At 36.7% G+C, this 24922-nt stretch overlaps 1 protein-coding gene and 1 long non-coding RNA gene across 2 annotated transcripts in view; both read left to right on the top strand.

The window, feature by feature from the left end:
* Positions 1–21086, top strand: part of LOC147915772 (uncharacterized) — a 32322-nt gene extending 11236 nt beyond the window's left edge. The window contains exons 2-3 of the long non-coding RNA XR_015553776.1: positions 13682–13790; positions 15887–21086. This is a non-coding gene — a long non-coding RNA (uncharacterized LOC147915772). The remainder of the gene's footprint in view (positions 1–13681; positions 13791–15886) is intronic.
* The window catches only part of XKR6 (XK related 6), a 316982-nt gene that overhangs the window by 85459 nt on the left and 206601 nt on the right, over positions 1–24922 (top strand). The gene's annotated exons all lie outside the window — the stretch shown is intronic.

The following is a 24922-nucleotide window of genomic DNA, read 5'->3' as shown; positions in this document are numbered from 1 at the left end:
CACATTGGTAGAAGGTGTGAGGGAGCTCTGTGGAGTCTCCCTCATGTGGGCTCCACCCTCATGACCTAGTCACCACCCAAAGGCCCCACCTACTAATACTGTTACCTTCGGGGGTTAGGATTTCAACATATGAATTTTGGGGGAACACAAACATTCATCAGAAATAGCATATATTAGACTAAGAGGACAAAGGTGGAAGCAGATCAGTTGGTAGTAACCTAGGTAAGAGATGATGATAACCTGGCTCAAATGGTAACGGTGGAGGTGGTAAGAAGTGGTTAGATTCTGGATATATTATGAAGGTAGAGCTAATTTGGTCTGCTGATGGATATGACGGTGGATGTGACGGAAAGAATGTTGTCAAGAATGGTGGTAAGGTTTTTGATGGGATGGAGTGGCCATATACTGAGCTGAGAAAGACTGTGTGAGGAGCAGCTGTGTAGGGAAGATCAGGACTTTGGTTTGGGATATGCAGAGGTACCTATTTGATATGTAAGAGAAGCCATCAAGTAGGTAGTGTGATATAGGCCTTTGATGATGTCGGAGCCCCGAAATAGCAAACCTTGGAGATATGTGACCTTGGGACTTTAATAATTATTGAACAATAAAAAACAAATGAGTTGGCTTTTACTTAAAGTAATTAATATATCCTGATATTGTTGATTTTTCCTCAATTATATAGGACCAAAATGATTTCCAACAGAGCTGTTCTGAAATGGAAAAGATTATTTTCCAAGGAAGCAGTCTTTTTGTCCTTCCAGATATTTAAGCAAAGTTGCATAAACATTTGATAGACTTGGGATTCCAGCACTGGTGAAAGTTTGGACTACATGACCTTAGATCTTTTCTAACTGAATGATTCAGGCTTTACCATTCTAAAAACAAAATAATGAATTAGTTCACGGTTGAGACAGAAAAAGTTGGGATCCATTTAGCTCCTCCATTTTGTCCCCTCTTAGCTCTCCTGGGATCTCTGCTTCTTTGGAGGATGAATGTGGAGCATGGTTTCTAATCATCTTAGGTAGCCCATTTTCCTTTCTCTGAATATATTGTCTGCTCCTTTATGAGTTTCCAGAGGGAAGGAGGTAGGACATAATTGTGTTTGAGTGTAAAAGACCTTTTCTGTTGTTTAGATGCACTGATTTATGGAGAGAACATGTCAGAAGTTTTGTTTTACGCTAGTAATTTAAATCTTCATCTTTTTCTCTTAGTTTTTTCCTTTTGGAAAATGTACCAATTATTCCATCTTATTAGTAGAGGATGTTGTAGGGACACAATGAAATGAAAATACTTTGGAAAATAATAGTAGTGGTAGGCATTTATTAGAAATGTTTTGTAATATTTGAGTTTATAAGTTGGGAGTACATTCTTTATTATATTGAGGTCAAATAAGTAGTTCATTATTAAATTGATGTGTCTGTACCCTTTGAATTTCAAGATGATAGTGAGAAGCTAAGTAATTTTTTAAAAAATGAAATACAAATGAATCTACCTTTATTCATTTGTGAACATTATCAGAAACATCAGATTTAAGTCATTCTCAATGTTTGTTTGGGTTGCCTTATTTTGTATTGGAAATAAAGGCAAAAAAGGTTTAAATTTAGGTTTCGATTCCTAACATGACCCAAAGGTGATATAGAAAGAGACAGACTGTCCACATATTATTGTGCAACTTCTTTTTGAACTTAGTTTTTTTCCCTCATATAAAGTGTATTTGGCGTAAGCTATCAGGAAAATAAACTAACGCACTGTTAAACAAGAATAATAATCTTCTCTTACATATTACCACATTTCAGAAGTTGGAAGATGAACTCAAAAGTAGACAAATTTGTGTTCTGGCATAGTGATGCAACTGGTAGTTTTGTGAGGTTCTTTTTTTTCTTCGTGTCTTAGACTTCTATTTTAACTCGCCCAAGACCTGTCCAATCCCAGAATCCTCCATCTCCTTGCCTAACAGGATTTTTTTTTTTTAAACCATGGCAGTCAGTCAGTGGGGAACATTTGCCTTTGGCCTTTCCCGTCCCTCTTTATGTTATATATTTCAGATATAATTTATAGGGTTCTTGTCTTATTGCTCTCAGGCAGCCATATTGATCTTTCTTGGGCAGTGATAGACTCCAGATCTTTTTCATTATGCCCCTTTACCAAAATGTATCAATTCTCTATGTTTCCTGCCTAGTAATAATCTCCTGTCTGTTCTATGGTGATTAATCTCATATTCAGCCACAGAATTGTGTTAATAGATGTTAATGTGTTACTTCCCCTCCCCTTTATTTAAAAAATAAACAAACTCGGGAATGCCTGAAGACATAGTTTGGCCTTGCTATGCCCTGTAAATGGTACCAGGGGTGCCAGTGACCTCTGTGAGTGCCTGCTGTACTTAGAGGTGGGGCTTCATTCTGCCTTTCCCCTGCTCTTGCTGCTTGGAGCAGTAGTAGTTGTCTTGCCTCCGGTCTTCAGCTCATTCCGCAGGACCAGTTTCATGGGCAGGAGACCTGTGCCGTTGCACAGGGATCCCATGCTTGGTTTAATGTTTTCCTGTTGCCATCTTGAAATGCCTAATTTTTTTTTTTTTTTACAAAAGCTCTGCATTTTCGTTATGCACTAGGCCCTGGGAATTATGTAGCTGTCCTGTTGATAAACTTTTGTTCATTGCCCACTGTTTCTCCTCCATTGGTTTAAGCTTTCCCTGTGGGCTTCTGTGCTGCCTCAGAGCTCGCTATCTTGTGCTCACTCCACTTATTTAACCTACCCCACCACTCCCTGTCATGTTTTTAACTCTCTTTTCTAACTCCTAATTTATATTTATCCCAGCCAACCCTAAAGTGTTCGTGTACTCAGAGAGTTTGGCTTTTATAATTGTTTGATCAGGGCCGGCGCCATGGCTTAGCGGTTAAGTGCGCGCGCTCCGCTGCTGGTGGCCCGGGTTCGGATCCCGGGCACGCACCAACGCACCGCTTCTCCGGCCATGCTGAGGCCGCGTCCCACATACAGCAACTAGAAGGATGTGCAACTATGACGTACAGCTATCTACTGGGGCTTTGGGGGAAAAAATAAATAAATAAAATTATAATTGTTTGATCAGTTTACTGATCAATTATAGTACTTTCTTGAACTTTGGCACAGACTTATTCGAATTCTGTTGAGGAACCCCTGTAATAAGTTTCTTCAGCTTCTGCCTCTTGACTTCTATGCTTCAAAAAATATATGAAGTGTGTGCTTGTTTCTGGTTAGTTATGTTCTGTGTTTAATTGAGGTGTAACTGCGTTCATATTGAGTTGGCCCCAGAGATGAATCAGTATTGATCTCAAGAGTCCATCAGAGATTATGGCAGAAACTTAGCTGTCGCGGTATCCTGGTTTGCTGTTTTGCAGATGGAGTAAAATGAGTAAACTAAATGATCTACACTTTAGATAATAAAATGGCATTAAATTTCTTTTTCTTCCTTGCATGGTTACACTAGAGAATATAGCTTTCTCTAGAAAATGCCAGGAAATTAGAATCATTCTGGTACGGAAGATAGAAAATAAGTAAAAATAGAATGTAGTGTTAGCGGTACATTGTGCAGGAAGAAAACTCAAGCAGGATGAAGAAGGGGCTCTGGATTGGCTGGGATGGGGTGAGTAGGAAGGACTGTTTTGTTTTGGACAGACTGGTCAGGGTGGCCTGCTGAGGAGTTAGCATCTGAGCAGGTGCCTCACTGAGAGGAAGCAGGAGGGCCATGCCGATTACGAAAGAAGAGCAGTCCCGGAGGGGAAAACACAGATGCAAGTCCTCTTAGGTCAAGCATGTGGAGCGTGGTCAAGGAACTGCAGAGTGCTTATTTCCAAATAATGTCTGCCAGTAAACAGAAATGAAATCTTTTTGGAGGGCAGGGGGGAGCACATTGAATTTCTTCAGGAGATTCAGTCTCTAAAAATGTGATATATATTTTTTGATGGTCAGGTACGCAGATAAGAAAATTTAATTGATGTATGTATCAGCAATCAGTATTTCTATTCTTAGTTCCAGTTTGAAGTTTGTGTCAGTATTGTTGAGGAATCTTCTTCAGGCTTCACATTGTAGCAGATGGTCTTAAAGGTAGGGCATATTTTTATGCAATTTGACTGCTTTAGTTGACTATCCAATATGAAATAGAAAAGCAGATTTCTGGATTAGAGTATTTGTCAAAATAGAATTCCCTCATTAAAAAAGCTTTAGTTTACTTTTAAAATACAACTATGATTTTTTCTATTGTAACTTTACAAAAGAGCGTAAGTCCTGCAATCAGAAGGTTGTGAGCAAATTGTCAAGAAAAATATTGTAAATATTTTTGTGTGGGGGGCATGTAGTTTTAATCACTTAAATATTAATTCAGAGTATTAGTGAACTTGTTTATTTCATTACTAGATAATGAATATAATTGTGTGTTTATTTTTCCTGCCTAGTTTTTCCCCGGAAAGCTAACATTGTCAACACTAAAACTTTTGAAGGTTATGCCAAGAGGCTATTTGTTTATTTGAGGGAATTACAGGAGTAGATTGCTGCCTTATGGGTTGTGTTCCTCTGGGATGTTATAGCTGGATGATATTTGAAGAGTTTTCAAAAAAACTTTATTTGAATTTTGAGTTCTTACTGATACTCTTTTATGCCATTTTTGTTATTTGGAAGTAGTGGTATTTTTTTTTTCCCTTTGATAAGAACAAGAACAAACTTAATAACTATCTAGCTGGTATCTGTCAAGGCTACTTGTTAGGATACTCACAGCTGTTTTAAGGTTAGTCTTTCTTTGAGAGCCACAAGTATTCCATTATATTTACATTTTCATTTGGGTCCTTTAAGTCCTGCACTATTAATATTTTTAACATTGAGCTAGCTGCATATCTAATATTGTATAATATAGTCTGCTTAAACTTGTCAGATTAGAAGAAAACATTTATTTGAAAATATGGAAAGAATGATGATAGATTATTAAGCATCTTGAATACTTGCCAACAGATCAGGGCTCCTAGCTAGTCAGTTGTGTTTGAAGGATTGTGTAATATCATGTCTGTGAAAAGCATTTTGTAAACTAATTTTTTGTCAGGTGCCAGTTGTCTTAAAAGTGTTCATCCTCCTTGTGTACTGTTGCTAGGAATATAAACTAGTACAACCACTATGGAAGACAGTGTGTTTGTTCATCAAAAAATGAAAAATAGAATTACCATATGATCCAGCAATTCTACTTCTGGGTATATACCCCCAAAAATTGAAAGCAGGGTCTCAAAGAAATATTTGTACACCAATATCCATGGCAGTGTTATTCACAATAGCCAAAAGATGGAAGCAACCCAAGTGTCCATTGATGGATAAATGGATAAACAAAATGTGGTATATACACGCAAATGAATATTATTCAGCTTTTAAAAGGAAGGACACATTAAAACACACACACACACACACACACACACACACACACGAACCTGGAGGACATTATGCTAAGTGAAAGAAGATAAAGAGCAAACACATTCAACTCCAACGAGAGGCACAAAAGGACAAACACTGTATGATTCCACTTATATGAGGTACCTAGAGTAGTCAGATTCATAGAGACAGAAAGGAGAATGCTGGTTGCTGGGGGAGGTGGTTGGGGGGGAATGGGCGATTATTGTTCAGTGGCTACAGAGTTTCACTTTTGCTGGATGAAAGGAATTCTGGAGATGGATGGTGATGGTGGCATAACAATTGTGAATATACTTAATACTACTGAACTGCACACTTAAAAATGGGTAAGATGGTAAAAAAAAAACAAAAAACTTAGTTGTAAATTTTACCTAAGGAAAATAATAATCCTCAGCAAGTTGAGGAGTGAGGAATGGGTAGAGAGATAGGTGAAGCAGAAATGGCAGGATGGTGATAGTTGTTGAAACTGAATGAGGGTACATCAGAGTTCATTGCACTAGTCTATTTACTCTCTATACATTTGAAATTTTCCATACTAAAAAGTTTTAAAAAGTGATTACGTGTCGTTCAGTTTAGAAGACTAAAATTTTCCATCAGGGATTTATAGCGGCTGCTATAGCTCTCCAGAACTACTGGACATTTCCAGTGAAGAGAGAGAGTTGTGGCTAGTGAGGAACAGAACAGATTTTGAAACTTTCTGACTGGAGGAATGATGTTGCTTTTCATAGAAAGGACATCAAAAGGGATGTTAACTTGAGAGAGCAGGAGTATGATAGGAAGTTAAAGTATGAGTCCCTCTCAATTGCTTGCCTTCTGTTAGAGCAGTTACTCACTGAGACCAGGAAAATACTAAAATTGTTTACTGTGCATCAGTATTCTTAATTACTGTATACTTTCTTCACATGAGCCCAAACAGGGTTGTACTTTTTGCCTGTGTTCTTGGAAACTACAAAAAAATGACGCCATTATCTAACACTGTAAAGTTAATATTAAGAATTCCATGACAGCCCTTCGTGGAGCATGAATTTATCATAGACATCTCTACATTAAGACAAGCTGATTCTATTTTCCAACACAGGCACTTTTTTCTATTTCTATTTCAGTTCAAACACAGGCACTTTTTTTCCCATCATGATCAGAGCGGCCCCACCCAGTTATTAGATGTTTCAGTTATTAGTCTGATCATCTCTTTTAGACAACACAGTGTCTTTCTATTAGCAGGACTAAGGCGTCAAAGGCCTATAAACATCCTAATCTACTACTAGGAAAACCAGACATCGGAAAGCAGAAACATTCCGATGTGTATACACATTAAACTTCAAAATGAACAGAATCTGGTCTTCAAGCCGTTTTAAAACACGATGAAGCAGGTGAGAATGTTTTTTATCAATAACATTTAAATTTTATAGTTTTTTGTCTTGGTTATAAAAGACATAATATGGGGAGTTTAGTACAGGAACAATGAAAGTACATTTTTATTTGCTTTGTATAGAAAATATCTAATTAAGCTTAATTATATATGATGGGCTGATTCTGCGTACAACTCACATCGTCTTGTAGACATAAAGAAAAGATCTGCAGAGAGCCGAAATATCTACAGCTCATGTTAGAGCAAGCATACTCCTTTCAAAATAAACAAATCTTACATTTCTTTTTAAGTCTGACCCGTAATTCTAATGGAGTGTGTGCAGAGCCCTTAAATGTTGAACGTAGCAAATTTGACATCTTGCCCTATCTACCAGAATAAGGTGTAAATACTCGGTGCTTATTTTCATTTAATAGAACATAAGCCTGGTAATTTCCTGCTGAAATCTATAAATGTGGTGGCCACTGACTTTTAGCATTTGCTGAAATTATCAAAAATGGAAGGAATAGCATATTCTACAAAGTTTGTAAGTGAATAGCCTGTATGTAAAGGGAAGCATACGTACAGTAACTTGCAGGATATAATGGCTAGTTAGTGTGGGATGTCATTGGCTTGTGTTCTTTGTAGCAAAGTAATCATACTTTTCAATTAAATGTGTATTTTACCTGAATGTCAGTTGTCTAATTTTTATAATTATACTATGGGAGAACTAGACCACTGCCATACACCCAGCTACTGTGGTAAGCACAGAGAATGGCAATGTAATCTGAATGTTGTGTTCACGGACTAATCAAATTATAATAGGGCATTTGTTTAAGGAAATTTCTTGTTTGACTTCATAAATATTTCATCACTACAAGAGAAAATAAGACAAATCCATAACTTAAGGCAATTTGAAATGTACATCTAATAAAGAATCTTATTAAATATGGTTTTGTTTTTGTTGTAACTAACTTTTCATCAATCTGTTTTCTTCCAAGACTAATTTGTCGTTGTGCCAGTTTTGAAAGTCTTCTATATACAAAACTTAAGCTAAATACTGCAACAGGTGGAAGATACAGAAATCAATGACAGCTATGCTTTCAAGCTCAGGACAGAGGTCATTTCAGAAGCTGAATAGTCAGTTGCTGAGAACTGAGAAGCTTGTGTGTATTAGGAGTACACAGCCGGCCTTTTGGAGAATGGTAGGAGTAGAAGTCACGCTGTAAAGAGCTAGGTGTAAGGGTGATAAATAAGCACAGTCCTTACTGCACTTAGGATCGAGTCCAGAACCCTCCTGGTGCCATGTGAGCCTGCTTGATCTGGCTCATGCCTGTTGGCTCTTCTTCAGTGTACTCTTGCCACATTGCCCTTTTTTCTGATCCTCCAAGTCACCATGTTCTTTCCTGCCCGAGGACTTGCACATTTCTAGTTCCGTCTACCTGGAATGCCACATCTCTTATTCGTTGCGTAGCCAACTCCTGTTCAAGCTTTAGATCTCAGCTTAAATGTCACTTCTTCCAAGAGACCTCGCCAGGTCTGCTATGTCAGACTGCGCAAGCTGCGCACCCCGCAATACCTAGCCTACAAAGAGAAGAGGGCCCGCTGAGGTTGTGCAGAATGCAGCCCAATCTAAATTACACCCCCCTATTGATGCTCTCTCGTAGCCTCAGATGTTTTTCCTTCGTGACAATTAACATTTTGAACCCGTAAATGTATCTGATTATCTATGTAATGGAACCATAAACTCCTTGGGAAAGGGGCCGTGTCATTTTGTATCCCCAGGCCCTGGCACGTAGTCAGTTTTCAGGAGATATTTTTGAATGGATGAACAAATGTAGATTACTCTTCAAATTTGGCAGTTCTGCAGTAAAGAAAAAGAGGAAGAAGGATGTTAGCTGCAATCAGTGATGTGTTCAAGGAAATGGATCGTGTACTGGTCTCAGGAGTAGGAAATATGAATGTGTCTGTAGGCAAAAGGAAAGGAGCCATTCATGGAGAAACTGAAGATGTAAGTGAATGAGGGAATAATTAATGGAGTAAGGTTCTACAGGAGGTATGTGACAGAGAGAGAGCCTTAGAGAGAAGATCCCTGTTTACTCTTAGCTAAGAAAGAGAACGGTTTAGAAATAATAATCTGTTAGTGAGGGCTCAAATAAAATTAGATAGTATGAATTAATCTGCTGATAAGTGCCACAATTGTAGTAGCTTAATATCTAAAGAAAAATGCTCATGGAAGATGTTCAAAATCGTGTGTGTACCAGTGGTTACATACTGTGGCTCACAGAAACAATGCATTGTAATTGTTAGACCCATTCGTCACCTTTAGGGTTGGAGAGCTCCCGTAAGTGCCTCAGTCTAGTCATGCTCCTCTTGTTCTGCTGAAGAATTGAGGAAATCATCTCCAGTTAGTGCTGATTTGGGGCAAATGTGAGAAAAATTATAGAGTTAAGATCATTTTTAAACTGGACAAATACAATTTTTTAGCACATTTTGCTTTGTTTCCTACCTGGAAGGCTGATTTTCTTCAGTGATGTTTTACTGGGAAGCCTGACCAGTTTCATGTATTCTGTCTGTAATAGTGGGTGGCATATGAAATGGCAAGATAGTAATTTTGAAGGAGCTGAGGTCACTGAGAATTCTATAGTAACAGCACAGTTTTACTGGATTGGTGCTGTCTCTCTCAGGCAGAGGATATGTTAAACAATTGATGATTAACTGTGACACACACTTAACTGTTGGATAGCCCATTAAGTCCTTAAAAGTAAACTCAAAACCTTGTGGCATGCCCGTAATTTATAGGAGTCAGGAGTGAAAGTGTACTTGGCATGCCACAATGTGGTGTGCAGATTTAAGAACATTAGAAGAAGTAAGTGGTGACCAAGTTTGAGAAGCACAATGCCCGGGCCACAGTGACAGTTAACATCAGAGTTGATAGCTGAGCCCCTCTGTGGTTCTGCCCTCAGATGAATTCTCACATTCGCAGGGTGGCTGTGAGACCTGATTCAAGGCTATAAATCCCTTTCCATTTTGAGAAATCAATCCATAGAGTTTTGAAATGCTGAAATAAAAAAGCATCCTTGAAAAACATTTTAATTATAGAAGAATTATTCACATTACAAAAATTATATACTATAGAAGTTATAAAATGATAAGTAAAAGGTCCTTTCTGCCATTCTCATGTTTTAGCAATTTCTTACGTAGCTTTCCATAATTTTCGTTTCCTTCCTTCCTTATTCATATCTCTTGCACTGCTTTAAAAAATACTACTTTTGAAACGAATGACATTATATATCTGTTCAGCAATGTCATTTATACACTTAATAGTACATCTGGGACATCTTTCCACAGCTATATGAGATGTAACATAATTTTTTTAACCAGCTTCCTTTTGACAGTCATTAGGATTGTTTTCCAGATTTTTTTCTTTCATTTTTTTGTATATTAATAGTACTGCTGTAGTAGTGTTGTTACAAATAGTCTCCCTGTACAAATATTTTTGCTTACATGTGAGAAGAAATCTGACAGATCTAGTCCTAGAAGTCAAATTTCTGGGTCAAAAGCATGTCTGTTTTTACATTTTGGTATTTATTGCCATTGTTCTTCAAAAATTTAACATCGGTTTACACCTCTCCCAATGGGATATTTGAGTGCCCTGTCCCCCACACTCTTGATAATGATTGTCCATCTGTTAGCATCTCGTTTTAATTTGCGTTTCTTAAATTTTGAGTGAGTTTGAAGATATTCTCATATGGTTACAGGTCATTTTTATTTCCCAGTGAAATTGTCTGTAATCATTGCCCATTTTTCAGTGGGTTGTGTGTTTTTTTCTTAGCAATTTGTGAAAACTCGGTGCATATTAATATTTGCTGCAGATATTTTCCTCGTCTTATTATTTATTTTTTGTTTGTAATTGATTTTTTGTTTGGTTTTTGCCTTTCTTTTTTAAATCAGTTGTGTCCTTTTTTGGCTTCTAGGTTTTATGTCATGATTAAAGTCCTTCCTGTGCTTCAAAATTTATTTTTAAAAATGTCACCCATGTTTTCTTCAAATATTTTTATAGTTTCATGATTTAACTTTAAATGTAGCATATCTGGGATTTATTTTGGCTTAAGGAACAAAGGGAGAGAGGCAGTCTTAAGTTTTCCAAATGGCTAGCTGTTGTCTCAACACCATTTTTAAGCCTTCTCTTTTTTTCCTAGAATCCTTGAATTTGGGATTTTCTGACTGATAGATGTATCGTGTTTATCGTACCACCTAGATAAAACAAGATGGAGTTGAGTTGGGAACGCTGCATGTGTGATGTTGCAGAATTCCCGTATATATTAAGAGTGCTGCTGCAACACAACAGTACAAGGAGTAAACAGCTTCTGAGGAAAAAAAAAGGACTACTTATGGTTTTTGCTTAGATTACGAGATGTGGGGGTAACATGTCAGAAGGGAAGTCTGAGCATCTGTAAGTGCTGGGAGCAGGCTTACCCCTAGTGTATCGTGAGGCTTAATTAAGCCTTTCTGTAAAAAAAAATTAGTCTAAACTAAGGAAACAATTTTCATGAGAATGTATTCGACATTGAGCGTTCTTAAATAAATAGACACTGTTTTTATAGAAATTTGATTCTGTGATTTGTTGAAATTTATAACTAACTCACTGAAATTCATTGATCTTATTAAATGGGAGACCTCAATGTAACATTGTTGAGGTGGCAGGTGGAGTTTTATGGTTAGTCTAAATTCAGACTGCCTTAATAAGCAATAAACATGTCTTCTCAGTATTACAGTCTCATTACTTTAACATTAAAGGCCTTTACCCAAGTGGAAGTAGTGAAAATTGTGGGATTTGAAGAATACTGTCACAGTATTTGTTGTTGCATTCTCTGGGTTGGATGGATTGGTTCAGGGAAAAGGAAAGAACTGTAACTTGTATAACAAAACATACTATGATTGAAGCAAAAAGGGGGAAGTGAGCTGTGACTGTAGCATGGATGAGGATGAAAGTTAGCTAAGGGAAAGATATGAGTTTTGGAGAAGCAAATCAACCTCTCAGCTGCCTTCAGTTTTTGCCAAAGAATGGTAGCGAATATGAGTCGAGAAGAACTGTGGGCTAAATGATAGGTTCTCTTTGTTGATGCAGGATAAATTTGAGATTTACAGATACATGAATGTTTAAGGCTTAAAGTAGAAAAAGTACAGCTATCAATTAGTTATGTTTTCTCTGAAATTTATTGCAATTGAAAAGAGCAGGGATCTATGACATGTGGTAAAGGAGGGAGGATTGACTGCTTACAAATAAAACCAGCATGCAGTTTTCCATGATTAAAACTTGACTTTTAGAATCATCTTAAGAACATCAGTGGGAAATGAGTTTTCAAAGCTTATTGATTTTGTTTTTAATATTTTCACTTGAGGCAAACCGTAACCTAAAACCTAGGTACGACTCAAAAGAGTTCTTTTCTTCTTTATTCTAAATATTTAAGTGTAAATTACAGTTCATTACTTTAAAGTATGGTTCTGAGACCTATAAACTTCAGAGTCAAACCATTTAACTTTGTAACATTTTCTAAATATTAAATTTAGTTGGACTTCACGTGAAAAATTGTGGAAGAGAAGCTAACTCAGAAATGTGTTTACTACTTTTGATTTAAGGTAAACATAGAGCTTAAATTGAATCAAGTGCATATATTTGATGTTTTTTGGTAATGTACCATATTCCCACAAAATTAAAGAATTTTGTTGGTATATATAGATCCAGCAGAGAAATGTAAAACATTAAACAATAATTTTAGTTAAAGACTCTACTGATAATTTATTAATTCTATTTAATTTAATGGATGTATATAAACGGTTTAAAAAATTCATAAGATATTTGTCTTCATTATGCTATAGTTAGGGCCAATTAATTAAGTGTAACTTTGTCAGCATAATTTCTGAAATTTAAAGTATGGCTTCAATTGAATGAAGTACTCTTATATTAAGTCACTTTTTTTGAAGGCACTTGGCCGACTTAACCTTACAAAATAGACGGAGACATTTATATTTGGGATTGAAACTACCAGCACTTTCCAAATGAAGGAGAATTAGTTTTCAGGATCAGTGTAGGGTTTTGAAACCCTAAGCTTCATATTAAAGAGACCAAATGATGACTGGAGGTCACGTGCAGTGTAAGATTTAGGCTTCTCAGTGGATTTTGTTTCAAATCTACAGTCTCATTCTGTTGTCATATAATATATAGTGCCTTCCTCCCTCTCATGGAAACAGCAATCCTTATTTTCTGTCTCCTTAGCTTCGTAGCCCAGACTTGAGACAAAAAATTAGCAACCAGAAGGCTAGGACTGCACTCACTGAGGTTCGGAACCTATCTTTCACATCAGCATTTGACTTCCAGTGCTTAGAAACATGTAATATTTGTTGAATGCCTTACTTTGATTGCATAAGCAGGTCAATTTTCATGTGCTTACATGCGTTGCTGTTGGAACTAGGAGTTCTAAATATATGAAAATATATTTCTTGGGACCATACCATTGCTCTGGTTCAACATTACACTTTCCTTTCTTGTCGTGGTTTATATACATAAAGAAGAGCTAAGTTGCTATCTGACGTCATTGGCTTCATTAATAATATGGTCGTATTTAACTCTGTAAAAAAACAATGAACGTTTCATAATCTCAGGAGATGACTAACATACTCTACTTTGTAGAACACCTTTGGAATTAAATTGTCATTATTATTATACCCAGCAGCTGAGGGGCTAAGAAGAGCACCCTTCCATTCTAGGTAGGATTGTGATGCTGTAGATAGAAATGTGTACATTTTCATTTTTCTGTGATAAAAATGGCTTCTAATATTTTATATTTTAGTGTCATGTTAGAGATTTCATTCCATGATCATTTGTTCATTCACATGTATTTTTATTTTTAGCTCTAAGCGAAAGACATGAGGCCTAAGACTGAAGTGAGGTTGTTTTGAGGCCGATTTCTGACTAGAAGGTGTGCGATCGCCTCGTCCTGAAACCACTTCAAAGAGAATGGTAATGGCAAAACCTAAGTAAAAGAGAGGCCCTCATGTTTTTCCATGTCTGTTCTCCTACCCCAAATTCCTTCTTTTTTAAGATTAAAAAAAATTTTTAAGTTGTAAACGAAAGATATTAAACAACATGCTGTCATATCCTAACTAAACTGGCTCAAATGTTTAACAAAAGGATTGATTGTATAAATCCACATATTATTTGAACCTTTTAGACTTGTTGAAACACACTGTTTTAAAGTGAGCTACTTAAGTAGCAGCAGAATATTTATTGTATGAAAACAGCTGAGCCATTAGGAATGTGCGGATTGAAATAATTTTCTTCCTTTGAAAACTAATAGGGTTTGCTCTTAAAAGGAACTCTGGACTTAGTAAGTGTTTCAGACTAGAGAGTAAGAATTCTCGCCACAACTTTCTTTTTCTGTCATAAAGAATTTTGATGTTTTGTGTGTATGTTTTTTATTTTTTAAAATGTGAAGTGCCTGTTGTTAGCTGTGTCAGTTAATTCTGCTTTAATTATTACATGTATCTTAGTTCAAAATATATTCTATAGGGGAAGGTAATATAGTACTGTTTTTATTATAGTAAAAGCTTTTTTGTCGGGGAGGCTTCTGTTTATTAGTTTTATTCCAATGGGCCATGTCCCATTAAATATGTTGATGATGTGTTTTTATGTGCTTATAAGGCAATTACGAGGCTTAATTCCCCCAGCAATAGAATTCCAATAGGTTCTTTTCTCAAGTTCAGATTTTATACTAAGCCATTTTTTCAGAATAAGTGGTTCTTTATATTATTTCATTTCCTGTACTACTTGTGACAGCATTAATAGCAAAAATAGTATCACAAATTTACTTATATTTAGCCTAAATTATGCATTTATTTAATTGATGAGATGCCAAGAAAATGAAATTGTCATCCCATTCCAGAGGGTAGTACAGAGGGTAAATTTTAAGGAAGCTTCAACATTAATATTTTATTTTAAATTCATCCTTATTTTCATGTTTTCTTCTAGGGATTCTGTTGTTGCTATAGTTCTATACATTACCTCATTTCTCTACAAGTGGTATTTTCTTATAAACAGTTTTACAGATACAAATCGTATTTTACAAACAGTTTTTTCTCAGATGTTGAGAGTAACTTAAAATTTATAAAATATATTCTTGTTATTCGCGTATGTGACTTTCTGTGATGATAGACGTATTCACATGCTGGGTAAATCCAGGCACTGTTTAGGTCGCCTGGAAGTGCAATGATTTTAAATCTGTGATCTCAGTTTACACTTACATAAGCCAGCCTAGCCTGTTCAAAAACAATGTATGATAGGTTGTTTCTTTGTTTTCCATATCTCCTGATGTGTTTATTTATTCTTCTTCTGGAAATGTGAACTTTGAGCTCTCGATTTTCTATGGAAAAATTAATTAAATAGGCTGTTCTAAACAGCATGGTTTTTCAGCCTATAATAGAATTGTTCAGTTGGTTCACTTTTGTGTATTAATGTTTTAATGAGAAACAATTACTGATTATTTTTATTTTTAGAAATTCTCATATCTCATATTTACCCAAACAAAATTGTTTTTTCATTTTCAAATAAAGCCTATCTAGATTGACCCTTTTTGAGGTTAGAAGAACTTTGAAGATCATCTTTCTTATTTCATGTGCTAGAAGTTAATGTGATAGAAGCACAAAGACTTGAACCCCTGTTAGTTGGCTAAAGTTTCTAAAGGTATGAGTTATACAAGAAGGAAATCAGTAATTTCATTTATGCATCTGAATATCTGTCACCATAATGGCAGCTTTTAAAAGAAAATACAGAACCAATGCCACTTTAATTTAAAGTCTGAAATTGTAAATGGGAAGATATTTTGACCCAGTAAATATTAAATAGGTGATAGTATGAGTATAGTTTAATATTTATTTTAAGTAACTTTATTTTTAAGCAAAACTTTAATATTAGACTTAAGAGTTTATAACTGTAAGATGAAAAAATAAATATTAACTTTAAAATGTCATTTTGAAATTTATAAAAGTAAATATTGACCTTTTCTAAAAAAGTCTTTTCAGTTTGACATTGTTTAATTTTTTTTCCTTTTTGTTTTTTAGGTTTGCAATTTTTTTTGGTGATGGCATGTTCAGAATCTTGGATCCCTAAGTTGAATATATTGGAAATATTTAGGACCCTTGGAAATTGTTGTTTTTGTATCCATAATGACTTAGTAGGTGAATCAATAGATTTAATAAAAAGTATATAAAAGAGTAGGTATTATAACTTGTATTTCTAAGTTGGCATGCATGTCTTAAATTCTCAGCTATCTGTATTAGTGTCATATTCCAGACACAGTTATCTTTTAAAAATTTGGGGGTTTTTGTGGACTTCATATGTAATCCTCCCATGCCGATTTGGTCAGCTTTTTTTCCTTACTCTCTACCTTGCAGTGTTGCTTACTTAAATTAGAGGTAATTATTGATCAGGAAGAGAGAAGAGAAAGAAATCATCAACTGACAATCCTAAAGGTAGTGACTATAAAATTTCAACCTGGAAATGGCCTCAGTATGGTCTATAGTAGAATATGCATATTTGACCCAATTTATATCCAAATACACTTGTGGCAAAATGTTGCCTATTTTCAAATTAGATATTCTTGTATAGGACAGAGTGCTAATGAGGAGGAAAAAGAGCTGTTTAGTTTCACATCCTCCCCCTTTCCCTATTGTTGGGTGAATGAATTAGTGGAAAGTAAAATGGCCGAGAGGTAGATAGTGAGAGTCAGAAGGAGAAGGAACGAAACTTTAATCTCCAAGAAAGATTATTTCCCCTTAAAAAATTGAAAGTTGGCTATATTCCATGTACCTGAACACACTATTTTAAAACTATGGGCTACTTTCATGTAGACCTAGAATGTGAACTAGGACATTCTTGACCATAGGAATAGATGGAGAACCTGTGTTTGATAGGAGAGTCAGACAGTCTTTGGGTGACTGGAGTGCCATTATCAGTGGTTGTCTTTTTCTCTGGCCTGTTCCTGCTGAGATTAAGAGACTTGAGGAACATTCTGGGGCAGAAAGTGATTTTGATGGTCAGGTATGACTGCCTCCCTACTCTTTTGACCAAAACTGGGGAAAGATTGATTTTCTTTTTTTTTTTTTTTTTTTTTTTTGGTGAGGAAGATTTACCCTGAGCTAACATTCATTGCCAGTCTTCCTCTTTTTTTTTTTTTTTTTTTTTTTTGGCTTAAGGAAGATCAGCCCTGAGCTAATACCCATGCCAGTCTTCTTCTACTTTGTATGTGGGATGCCTCCACAGCATGGCTGATGAGTGGAGTAGGTCCCCGCCTGGGATCCAAACCTGTGAACCCCAGGCCGCCAAAGCAGAGCATGCGGAACTTTAACCATTTGGCCACGAGGCCTGCCCCAAGATTGATTTTTAAGACCATATTCAGAGCAACTTGAAAAAACATCAAAGGGAAAGGATGAGGAGAATTCAAAGAACTATAGAGATTGAATGTAGCTTTGAATGTTAATGTATTCGTTTCTTCCAAGTTTTATTATTGGTAGATTATCCAGTAATAAGGAAATTGTTGTATAATGGAAGTTTTCATAACATTTCTATTAGAAAGCTTTTAAAAGCTAAATAGGCTACACTGTAACTGTACCCCCCTCCGCTGTCTTCTTGCTGTGCCTTGTTTAAGAGGAATTGGCTGATATATATTTAATAGGTGACACAATGAAAACATTAGATAGATTTTTAAAAATCAAGTTACATTTTAATCTAAATGTGTGTTGCCTGTTTAGCTGCTTTCCTATTACAACTGGCTTTTTAAAAACTCTCTTTCTGTGACACTTTTGTCAATAGAGCTGTTTCCTCTTAGCCAATTCTAGCCACAGTATTGACTGGACCTTAGCATTTGATATACCCAGGAGGAATTAGGCAGGGAAAAACTTGGTCCCTACTGGAATGAATATTTTAAAGACCTTCTTAGATTCTGAACACTTTGAGTACAAATGAGAGAGACCCAAGAGAGGGAAAAATTTAAGACCCTAAGAATAAAAAATAGTGGTAGGGGTGGGGGGTAATCTCTTATGTAACTACCCTAATGTGCACTAAGGGAAGAGAGTTAATTTCCTGGAGGTTGTGAGGTAGCGTGTGAAATCCTTTGGACAGTAGGCATTCTGATGTTAATTTAGGCAGTTCACACTAGCCTGCTGTAGTATTTTAAGGATAGTGGCAGATGATCTTGGGATATATTAATGCGTTTCCTAACAATGAGTTTGATTTTATTCTGGTATGTTATAAATAGATATGTGGCTCAAAGATGAACGTAATTCAAAATACCTATCTTAGATGCTAGGGAAAATACAACAATGGATTTTTTTGTCCCTGTTATATAACTTTAGAAAATAACGTAGAATACTGAGCACAGTAGAGAACTGATGGCATGAATATAATCAGTATTTGATGGTTGCTTTCTGGAAGCTTCTAAGTAAAACCTTAAATTTGTTTAACATTGGCCTCAGTTGTACTATAACAAGCATTTTAGTGTGTGTCTCTTGGGAAAATCTGTACCATCTTGAGTCATTGTGCTTCACAGTCTGGCACATCACTGTGAGAATTCAGAAATCTGACTCAGTTTACCCAGGGATGAACAGATCTTTGTAAATTTGGGTACAGTAAGTACATAGGGACACACAGAGAAGGCCTAGAATAATGGTTCTTGATGTCTTGGAAGTTTTAGACCCCCTTTTGGAAGTCTAAAGGAAAAGCTATGGAACTTTTCCCCAATAAGACTACAGTTTCTGAGGGTAGAGGGACTGCCCTTGATTGTCAGGTCAGGAAGCCCTAATCTAAAAGATCATCTTCATTTTACTTCTGACCTTGCTCTGACTTTGTTGTCACTCTCTGTCAGGTTCTCTATCGCCTTTGAAAGGAGTGTCAAATCTTGCAGGATGCGTACTGCTTTACACGTTGAACTGAAGCTACAGGTCCAGAACTTTGTAATGTAATGGAGCAGAAATCCTCTGCAGAGGGCTGCCCTCAGTGCACAAGTGGTGAAAATAGAGCCTGAGACGTTAAGGAGTGGCGCAGCCCTCCTCGGTAGTACCTGCCCCTGCTGGTTTAGGGGCGTTTATTTCATAGTAAGTTGGATATTAAAGTTTTGTTTTTAAAAACGAGCATATTTCTTCTACATTTTTTTTTTATTATCAAGGTTTTCTACCTAAATGTGACTTTTTCTCATGTCTTAAGATATCAAATTCATGGTGTAAAATGTGTACTTCAAATTAACATCGTGACGGAAATTTGGGATTCTGTTATTTTGTGACTGACATTTGTAGCACATTTTCAGGAAAATTGTTGAGATTCCCAGATAGTTCTTTATTGATTTCAAGTTTTCTGAACATATGACTACTTCTGAATTTTGTTAATCCATTTATAAGTTTAGAGAAAACTGTCTTTAGTTTATATTTTGACACAGAATGGATGCATTTGATTTATCTTATCGGAAATGTGTTTTGACAAAATATTGCATTTGAGTAGCTCTAGTCTCCATTTTGGAATCTCAGTTCACCTGCTTGTAATCATTCATTGGGACTTTTCTGCAAAATACAGCTTCACTGAGAAGGTCATCCCTGAAAAATGAAGAAATCTGAGGAAGCTAATCTTGGGCTGAGTGGAGAGATGGAAGAACGCCATGGGATTGACAGCCCAGCACACTGTGCAAGTGTTAGATTGCATCGCTTTGTCTATGAACCGTGATGTGACTGTCTGTTATGAATTGGACCCAAAGACAGATAAAATGACCTCATAAAATGCACCTTTAATGTAAGAAGAACACCACTCTAGTCTCTAAACCAGGACAGTGTACTCCTGATTACTCACACTGGTGAAGGAGAGCCTGGGTCCTTCAACTTGACTGAAAGTTAGACCTCTTGTATTCTGGATTTGAAGGTGATTTTGTATTTCCTTTTGGAATATAGTGTTTTGGGCTTTACAACATGTGCCTCACAATTTCGTGTCCCCTGAGAGAGGAGCCTGAGTGCCTCTGTGCTCCAATACTTGTTCTCTGTCCTCTTTTTTCTGCATTGTTGACTTAAATTTGGGGAAAACATCAAGCGTATAGGATTCCAAAGTTGATGAGAATCCTGTTAAATCTATCCCACTCACCCTTCCCAGGTAATTTTATTGTATGTCCTTTCCAGCTCTTCTAAATGTTGCCCAATTTTAGCCCCTTTGTCTTAGGTCAGGATAGAATTATAGCCACACTGTTCAGGCTTCTTCCCTCCCGTTTTCATGTTTGGTTCTGCCTGCAGTGGGAGGTTTTCAGTTGCCTTAATCTGAAAGAGTCCACTTGTGTCCTTTCATTTCCATCTCCCTTCCTGCATGTTCTTGGGAGGAAATGGAATAGATCTATACTTAGGGATCTTAGCTGTCTAAGGTTTGCCTATAAAAATTCACAGCATTGTATTTAAAATACAGCTTTATAGCTGTAGTGTTGACAGCAGTCCCCATTGGACATCTCCTCTGGGCTGGGCACTGTACTGGGTGTGCTTGTCCACTGTTCCTCTCCACCACTCCATTCTCTTGAGGCCAGGAAAGAACCTCATCATGCCTCAGGCATGGGAAGAACCAGAACTGACTTCTGTGTAAGCTTGCTGGTTCCTGGAGTCATGAGTTAATAAGGTAGTTGAAGAGATCTGTGTGTTCCCTCCGGATGCTGGTAAAAAAAATCACGTGCAAAGAGGAGGTTGGGGGGGTGGGATGAAATAGGTGAAGGGGATTAAGAGGTACAAACTTCCAGTTATAAAATAAATAAGCCATGGAGATGTAATATACAGCATAGAGAATACAGTCAATAATATTGTAGCAACTTGATAGAGGGACAGATGGTAACTAGACTTATTGTGATGATCATTTCATAATGTTTATAAATATTGAATCACTATATTGTACACCTGAAACTAACATAGTGTTGTATATCAATAATACTTCAATAAAAAAAATCATGTGCAGAAAAAGTGATCATGTCAGTAAGATTTTCAAAGCAAGATTTGTCGAAAAAAGGGCCAAATTTTAGGTTAATCTACATGAAACCACATTGACTATCCAGGTGTCTCTTACGGGGAGAAAAAAAAAAACACCAACATAATCCTTAAACAACATTACCAAATTACCTTGACATATTCAAAATGTGATATTACTCTAAAAAATTCTTTACATGTAGTTTTCAGAAACGTGCAAATATGTTTTGTGTAAAAGAATATATACTGTATATAATAATTTTCTGACTCTAATAAATATTAAACTTAAGTGGTCTCATTATTTAAAACCTAATAGCTTGAAATTTTTTGAGTAAAATTTTACAGCATATGATCCTATTTTTACTTTTCATGTAAAGTACAAATATTCTTAGAAGCTGCCTATATGCGTTTGTTTTCCACATACAGAAATATTGTAAACAGGGTCCATGTCTCCATTAAGAGTTTCCGAACCTTTGGCTGTAATTACCAGGCGTTTGGGATTGGATTGGCTGGAAATGCTGATCAAGCTTTTCTGTGCATGTAGCAAACTTTGTCCAAAGTAGCTTTGTACTCTGAAGGAGCTTTTAGTAATTACATTTTTGTTACATAAAATACCTTTGAGTTAAAGGAAAGGAAATGAACAAAAAGATCTGTAAATGTGATGGTTTAAATTAGCGGTTTGCAATTTTTTTCTATCCAGGTTAAGAGTGTTAGTTAGTAGGAATTGAGTTTGGGTGGGATGTGTAGTTGGAAGAGAAAAGAAAGACCCTCATCTGGAATCAGCAGTGGTGTGGGTCAGTGTGTGTAAGCTGTGCCCCGTGGACCTGAACCCAAGGTCAAAGAATCGTGATACTAGAAGTCTACCCCACAGTTCCTGAATGACCAGCAGAGGATGGGTGCCGATCTGAGTCAAAATGGAAAACAGAAAAACGAGGACAGAGTAGGGACTTCAGAAAGTTTTTTCAGTTTAACAAAATGTCCTTCAAACTTGTATGTCCTTCTCTCTACTGTGTGCCCTTTTTTGCTAAAACAAAAAGCTTGCCATCCTAAGTTCGCTAAAGATGTTTCAAAAATATTTTATTGGTCTGTGAAATCAAAAGGCTGGGAGCTGCTGTTTCTTGGAACGGTGCAGTATTAGCATATTAAGGTCCCAGTTGTTATCCCAAAACCCATAATGCACGGGACACTGATTAGGGTACCAGAGAACAGTTGGGAAAGTTTAGATAATCACGTCAGCATTGCTGTCTGATGGGAGTCGTCTTACAAAACCTTACTATGGTAGCAGTTCAAAGGACAGCTAGTATCATCCTATTTCAGCCAGCAGTTGTCTGGAAATCTCTCGAACAGAGTTTCTATAGTTTTGTGTGAAAATGAACTGAAACCTCAGATAATTCAAAGATCCGCTGCAACACAAACTTGGAGGAAATCATTTATACTACCTTGCAGGTAATTTTTCAACCTGAAAAATAGTCACCAACCTGTGAAAAATTCTCTGCTATTAAGTGACCAGAAATAATGCAATGGCTATAACTTGTTTTATTTCTGTTTCTGGTTATCTTTAACATCAAGTTTAAGGTTGACTTTATGTGCCATAGTCTTGTGCGACTAGACTACAGTCACGTGCTTTATATTGACGTTTTGGTCAACGATGGACCGCATATGCGGTGGTGGTCCCATAACATTAGTGCCATAGAAACTAGGTGTGTAGTAGGCTATACCATCTAGGTTTGTGTAAATACACTCTAGGATGTTCACAGAACGACAAAATCGCCTAATGATGCATTTCTCAGAATGTGTCCCTGTCGTTAAGCGACACGTGACTGTACTTCTTTTAATTAGCTTTAAAGAACTAGACAGAAGGATCCTGGAGGAGGAGAAGCTAAGGATGAATTCATAATGTATTTGGGCTGTACATCGATCACCTTCATATCCCCAATGAAAGGGCATTTTTTCAGAAAAATGTAAGCTAAGTAATACCAATTTTTATATCTCGTCCACTTATGTGCTAGCCACTGTGCTAAGTATAAAATGTGTCAAGGGGTGAATTTCCAGGAAAGAGACTGAGATTTCTTCCTTTGGCATCTTTAAAATGAAGGTTGGTATCCTTGCTAAATGGATGCTTTAGGTGAGTTTAGAGAAAGTTGATGATCTCTAGTCACGGTTTACAATACTCCAAAGCACCTCCCTTTATCTCGGGGGGATATTACAAAATTCCTACTGGATTGCTCTTGAGGGAAAGCTTGCCATATTCTACATTGTGTTTTCCTTAGAGACTTTTTCTTAGGAGACCCAACTTTGAATTATTAAACTCAGGGCTGTGATTAGTGAGGCAGACACCTGCTTTCTGTATTCACTGGGACTTGAAAGCAAAAATGAAATTACTAAATAAAATGAAATTGGCTTGAGGGATATTTTGGACTTCATTTGCTGTATGTTGCATATTCTTTCCTGCAGGTGGAAAACTATCAGTAGGGGCTTTTAAATTTCTGAATACTGGAAGGCATTACTTTGCCACTAAAATTTTGGATTAAATATTTTTTTAGCAGTCTCAATTTTGTAGCAGAGAAAAGATTATGAATCGATACATAGTGATTGAAATCATTTCACCTAAAATATGACATGACCAAGAATTGTGGTAGATTTGCAGTTTTGTGTTTTGAAGAGAAAGCACAAGTTTCCTACTATGGATCTTTGATGACACAGTTATAAGCAGGGAATTTGGTTTTTTTCTCTCCAGTATCTCACTCTTGCTCCCAACCAAGTTACATTTTTAGTCAGTAAACCTCAGAAGTTTTCCCTTAGGAATTAGGATTTTCTTTAGCTCTTGTGTGGCTCTCAGTGGCCTCCCCAGGCCCATTTTGACCTTAGAAAACCACATCACAGAATGAGTTATAATGCAATGTTAAAAGGCCCATTTGTGGAATCATTGAAAATACTAAAATATTCACATCATTGTAAGATAGTTTCCACTTTCAGAAATGAGAAATTATCCTTCTAAGTACGAGGTTAGGTGAAGGCGAATGTGTGGGTCACGGGTCTCTTGGGCTAGGCTTCCACCTGTTCTTGTTCGGCCTGATCCAGCCGACTTCTCTGTGGTGTAGCTGCTGAGTGGCACGACGAAATTTCTGAGCGGTTGAATTTCTTGATGATTTTAGGAAGTCTAAGGCAGGTGTTGGAGCGTTGTTTTTCACATCTACCAGCATAAACAATTCCTGTTTGCTTTTTTTAAATAACATTTTTCCAGGAAGTTATTGTAGGAAATTGTAGTTTCCCCTTTCCTCTAGATCTTATTTTTTAGATTTATCTGTTTAAATTGAGATTAAGAAGTAGGGTTAATCCAGTAGCTGCCATTTCCTTTGAAAAATTGCCAACAGCAGCTGACCTAGAATTCCATCTTGTAGTCAGTATTATATATAATATGTAAGTCCTAAATTTTGACCAAAAAAATGGTAAATTTGGTCTGAGTGGAGTAAAGGACCTGTACAAAGCCCCTTTGTACTGTAAAAGCCCCTTTCCATGCCTAGTCTCCTGCTCCTCAGATCTTTCTGGTAGTAAAGTTGGTAGTAAAGTTGATGACCACCTGAGAGGTTTGAAATTCAGAGCAAGAATCAGAAAGAGGTGATATGAGGGAAGTGGCACAGGGATGGGGTAAAAAATCCTTGAAGTGCAGTGGATACTGGCCAGGAGTGCAGGTCTTGGTGTATCAGTATGTTTTTATGACCGCGGAGCAGGGCTGAGCACTGCACAGTGACTCTTGTCTCTTCCAGTTCTCTCTTCACACTCACCTTCCTCTTGTCGATGGACACCTGCCTTCGCACAAATGAAATGTTCTAGCATACAGTTACACCGTGGCCTCGGTAGGCGTCAGATTATGAGTGGGTGGAATTTCTTATATCCTTAGACTCTGCTGCGTGAATGAAGACTACGGTTCTCAACAACTGGAAGTTGTTGGGTGTTCTTGCTTCCTATTTCTCCTCACCTTTTTCAGTATGAGAGTCTACAGCAAAATAGTTTTCTCAAAAAGCTATTTGGTAAGGGAACTTGAGAAGCAGGAGACAGTCGGACATGGTGTTTAAGTAAATTATTCATTCCTGCAACGTGTGGAAGGAGGCTTACTCTGTCCCA

This window comes from Ceratotherium simum, chromosome 12, assembly GCF_057802395.1.
Source record: "Ceratotherium simum simum isolate JZ-2026a chromosome 12, ASM5780239v1, whole genome shotgun sequence".
Classification (NCBI taxonomy): Eukaryota; Metazoa; Chordata; class Mammalia; order Perissodactyla; family Rhinocerotidae; genus Ceratotherium; species Ceratotherium simum.
Note: the sequence above shows the minus strand (reverse complement) of the source record. Positions and strands in the feature narration are given on the sequence as shown.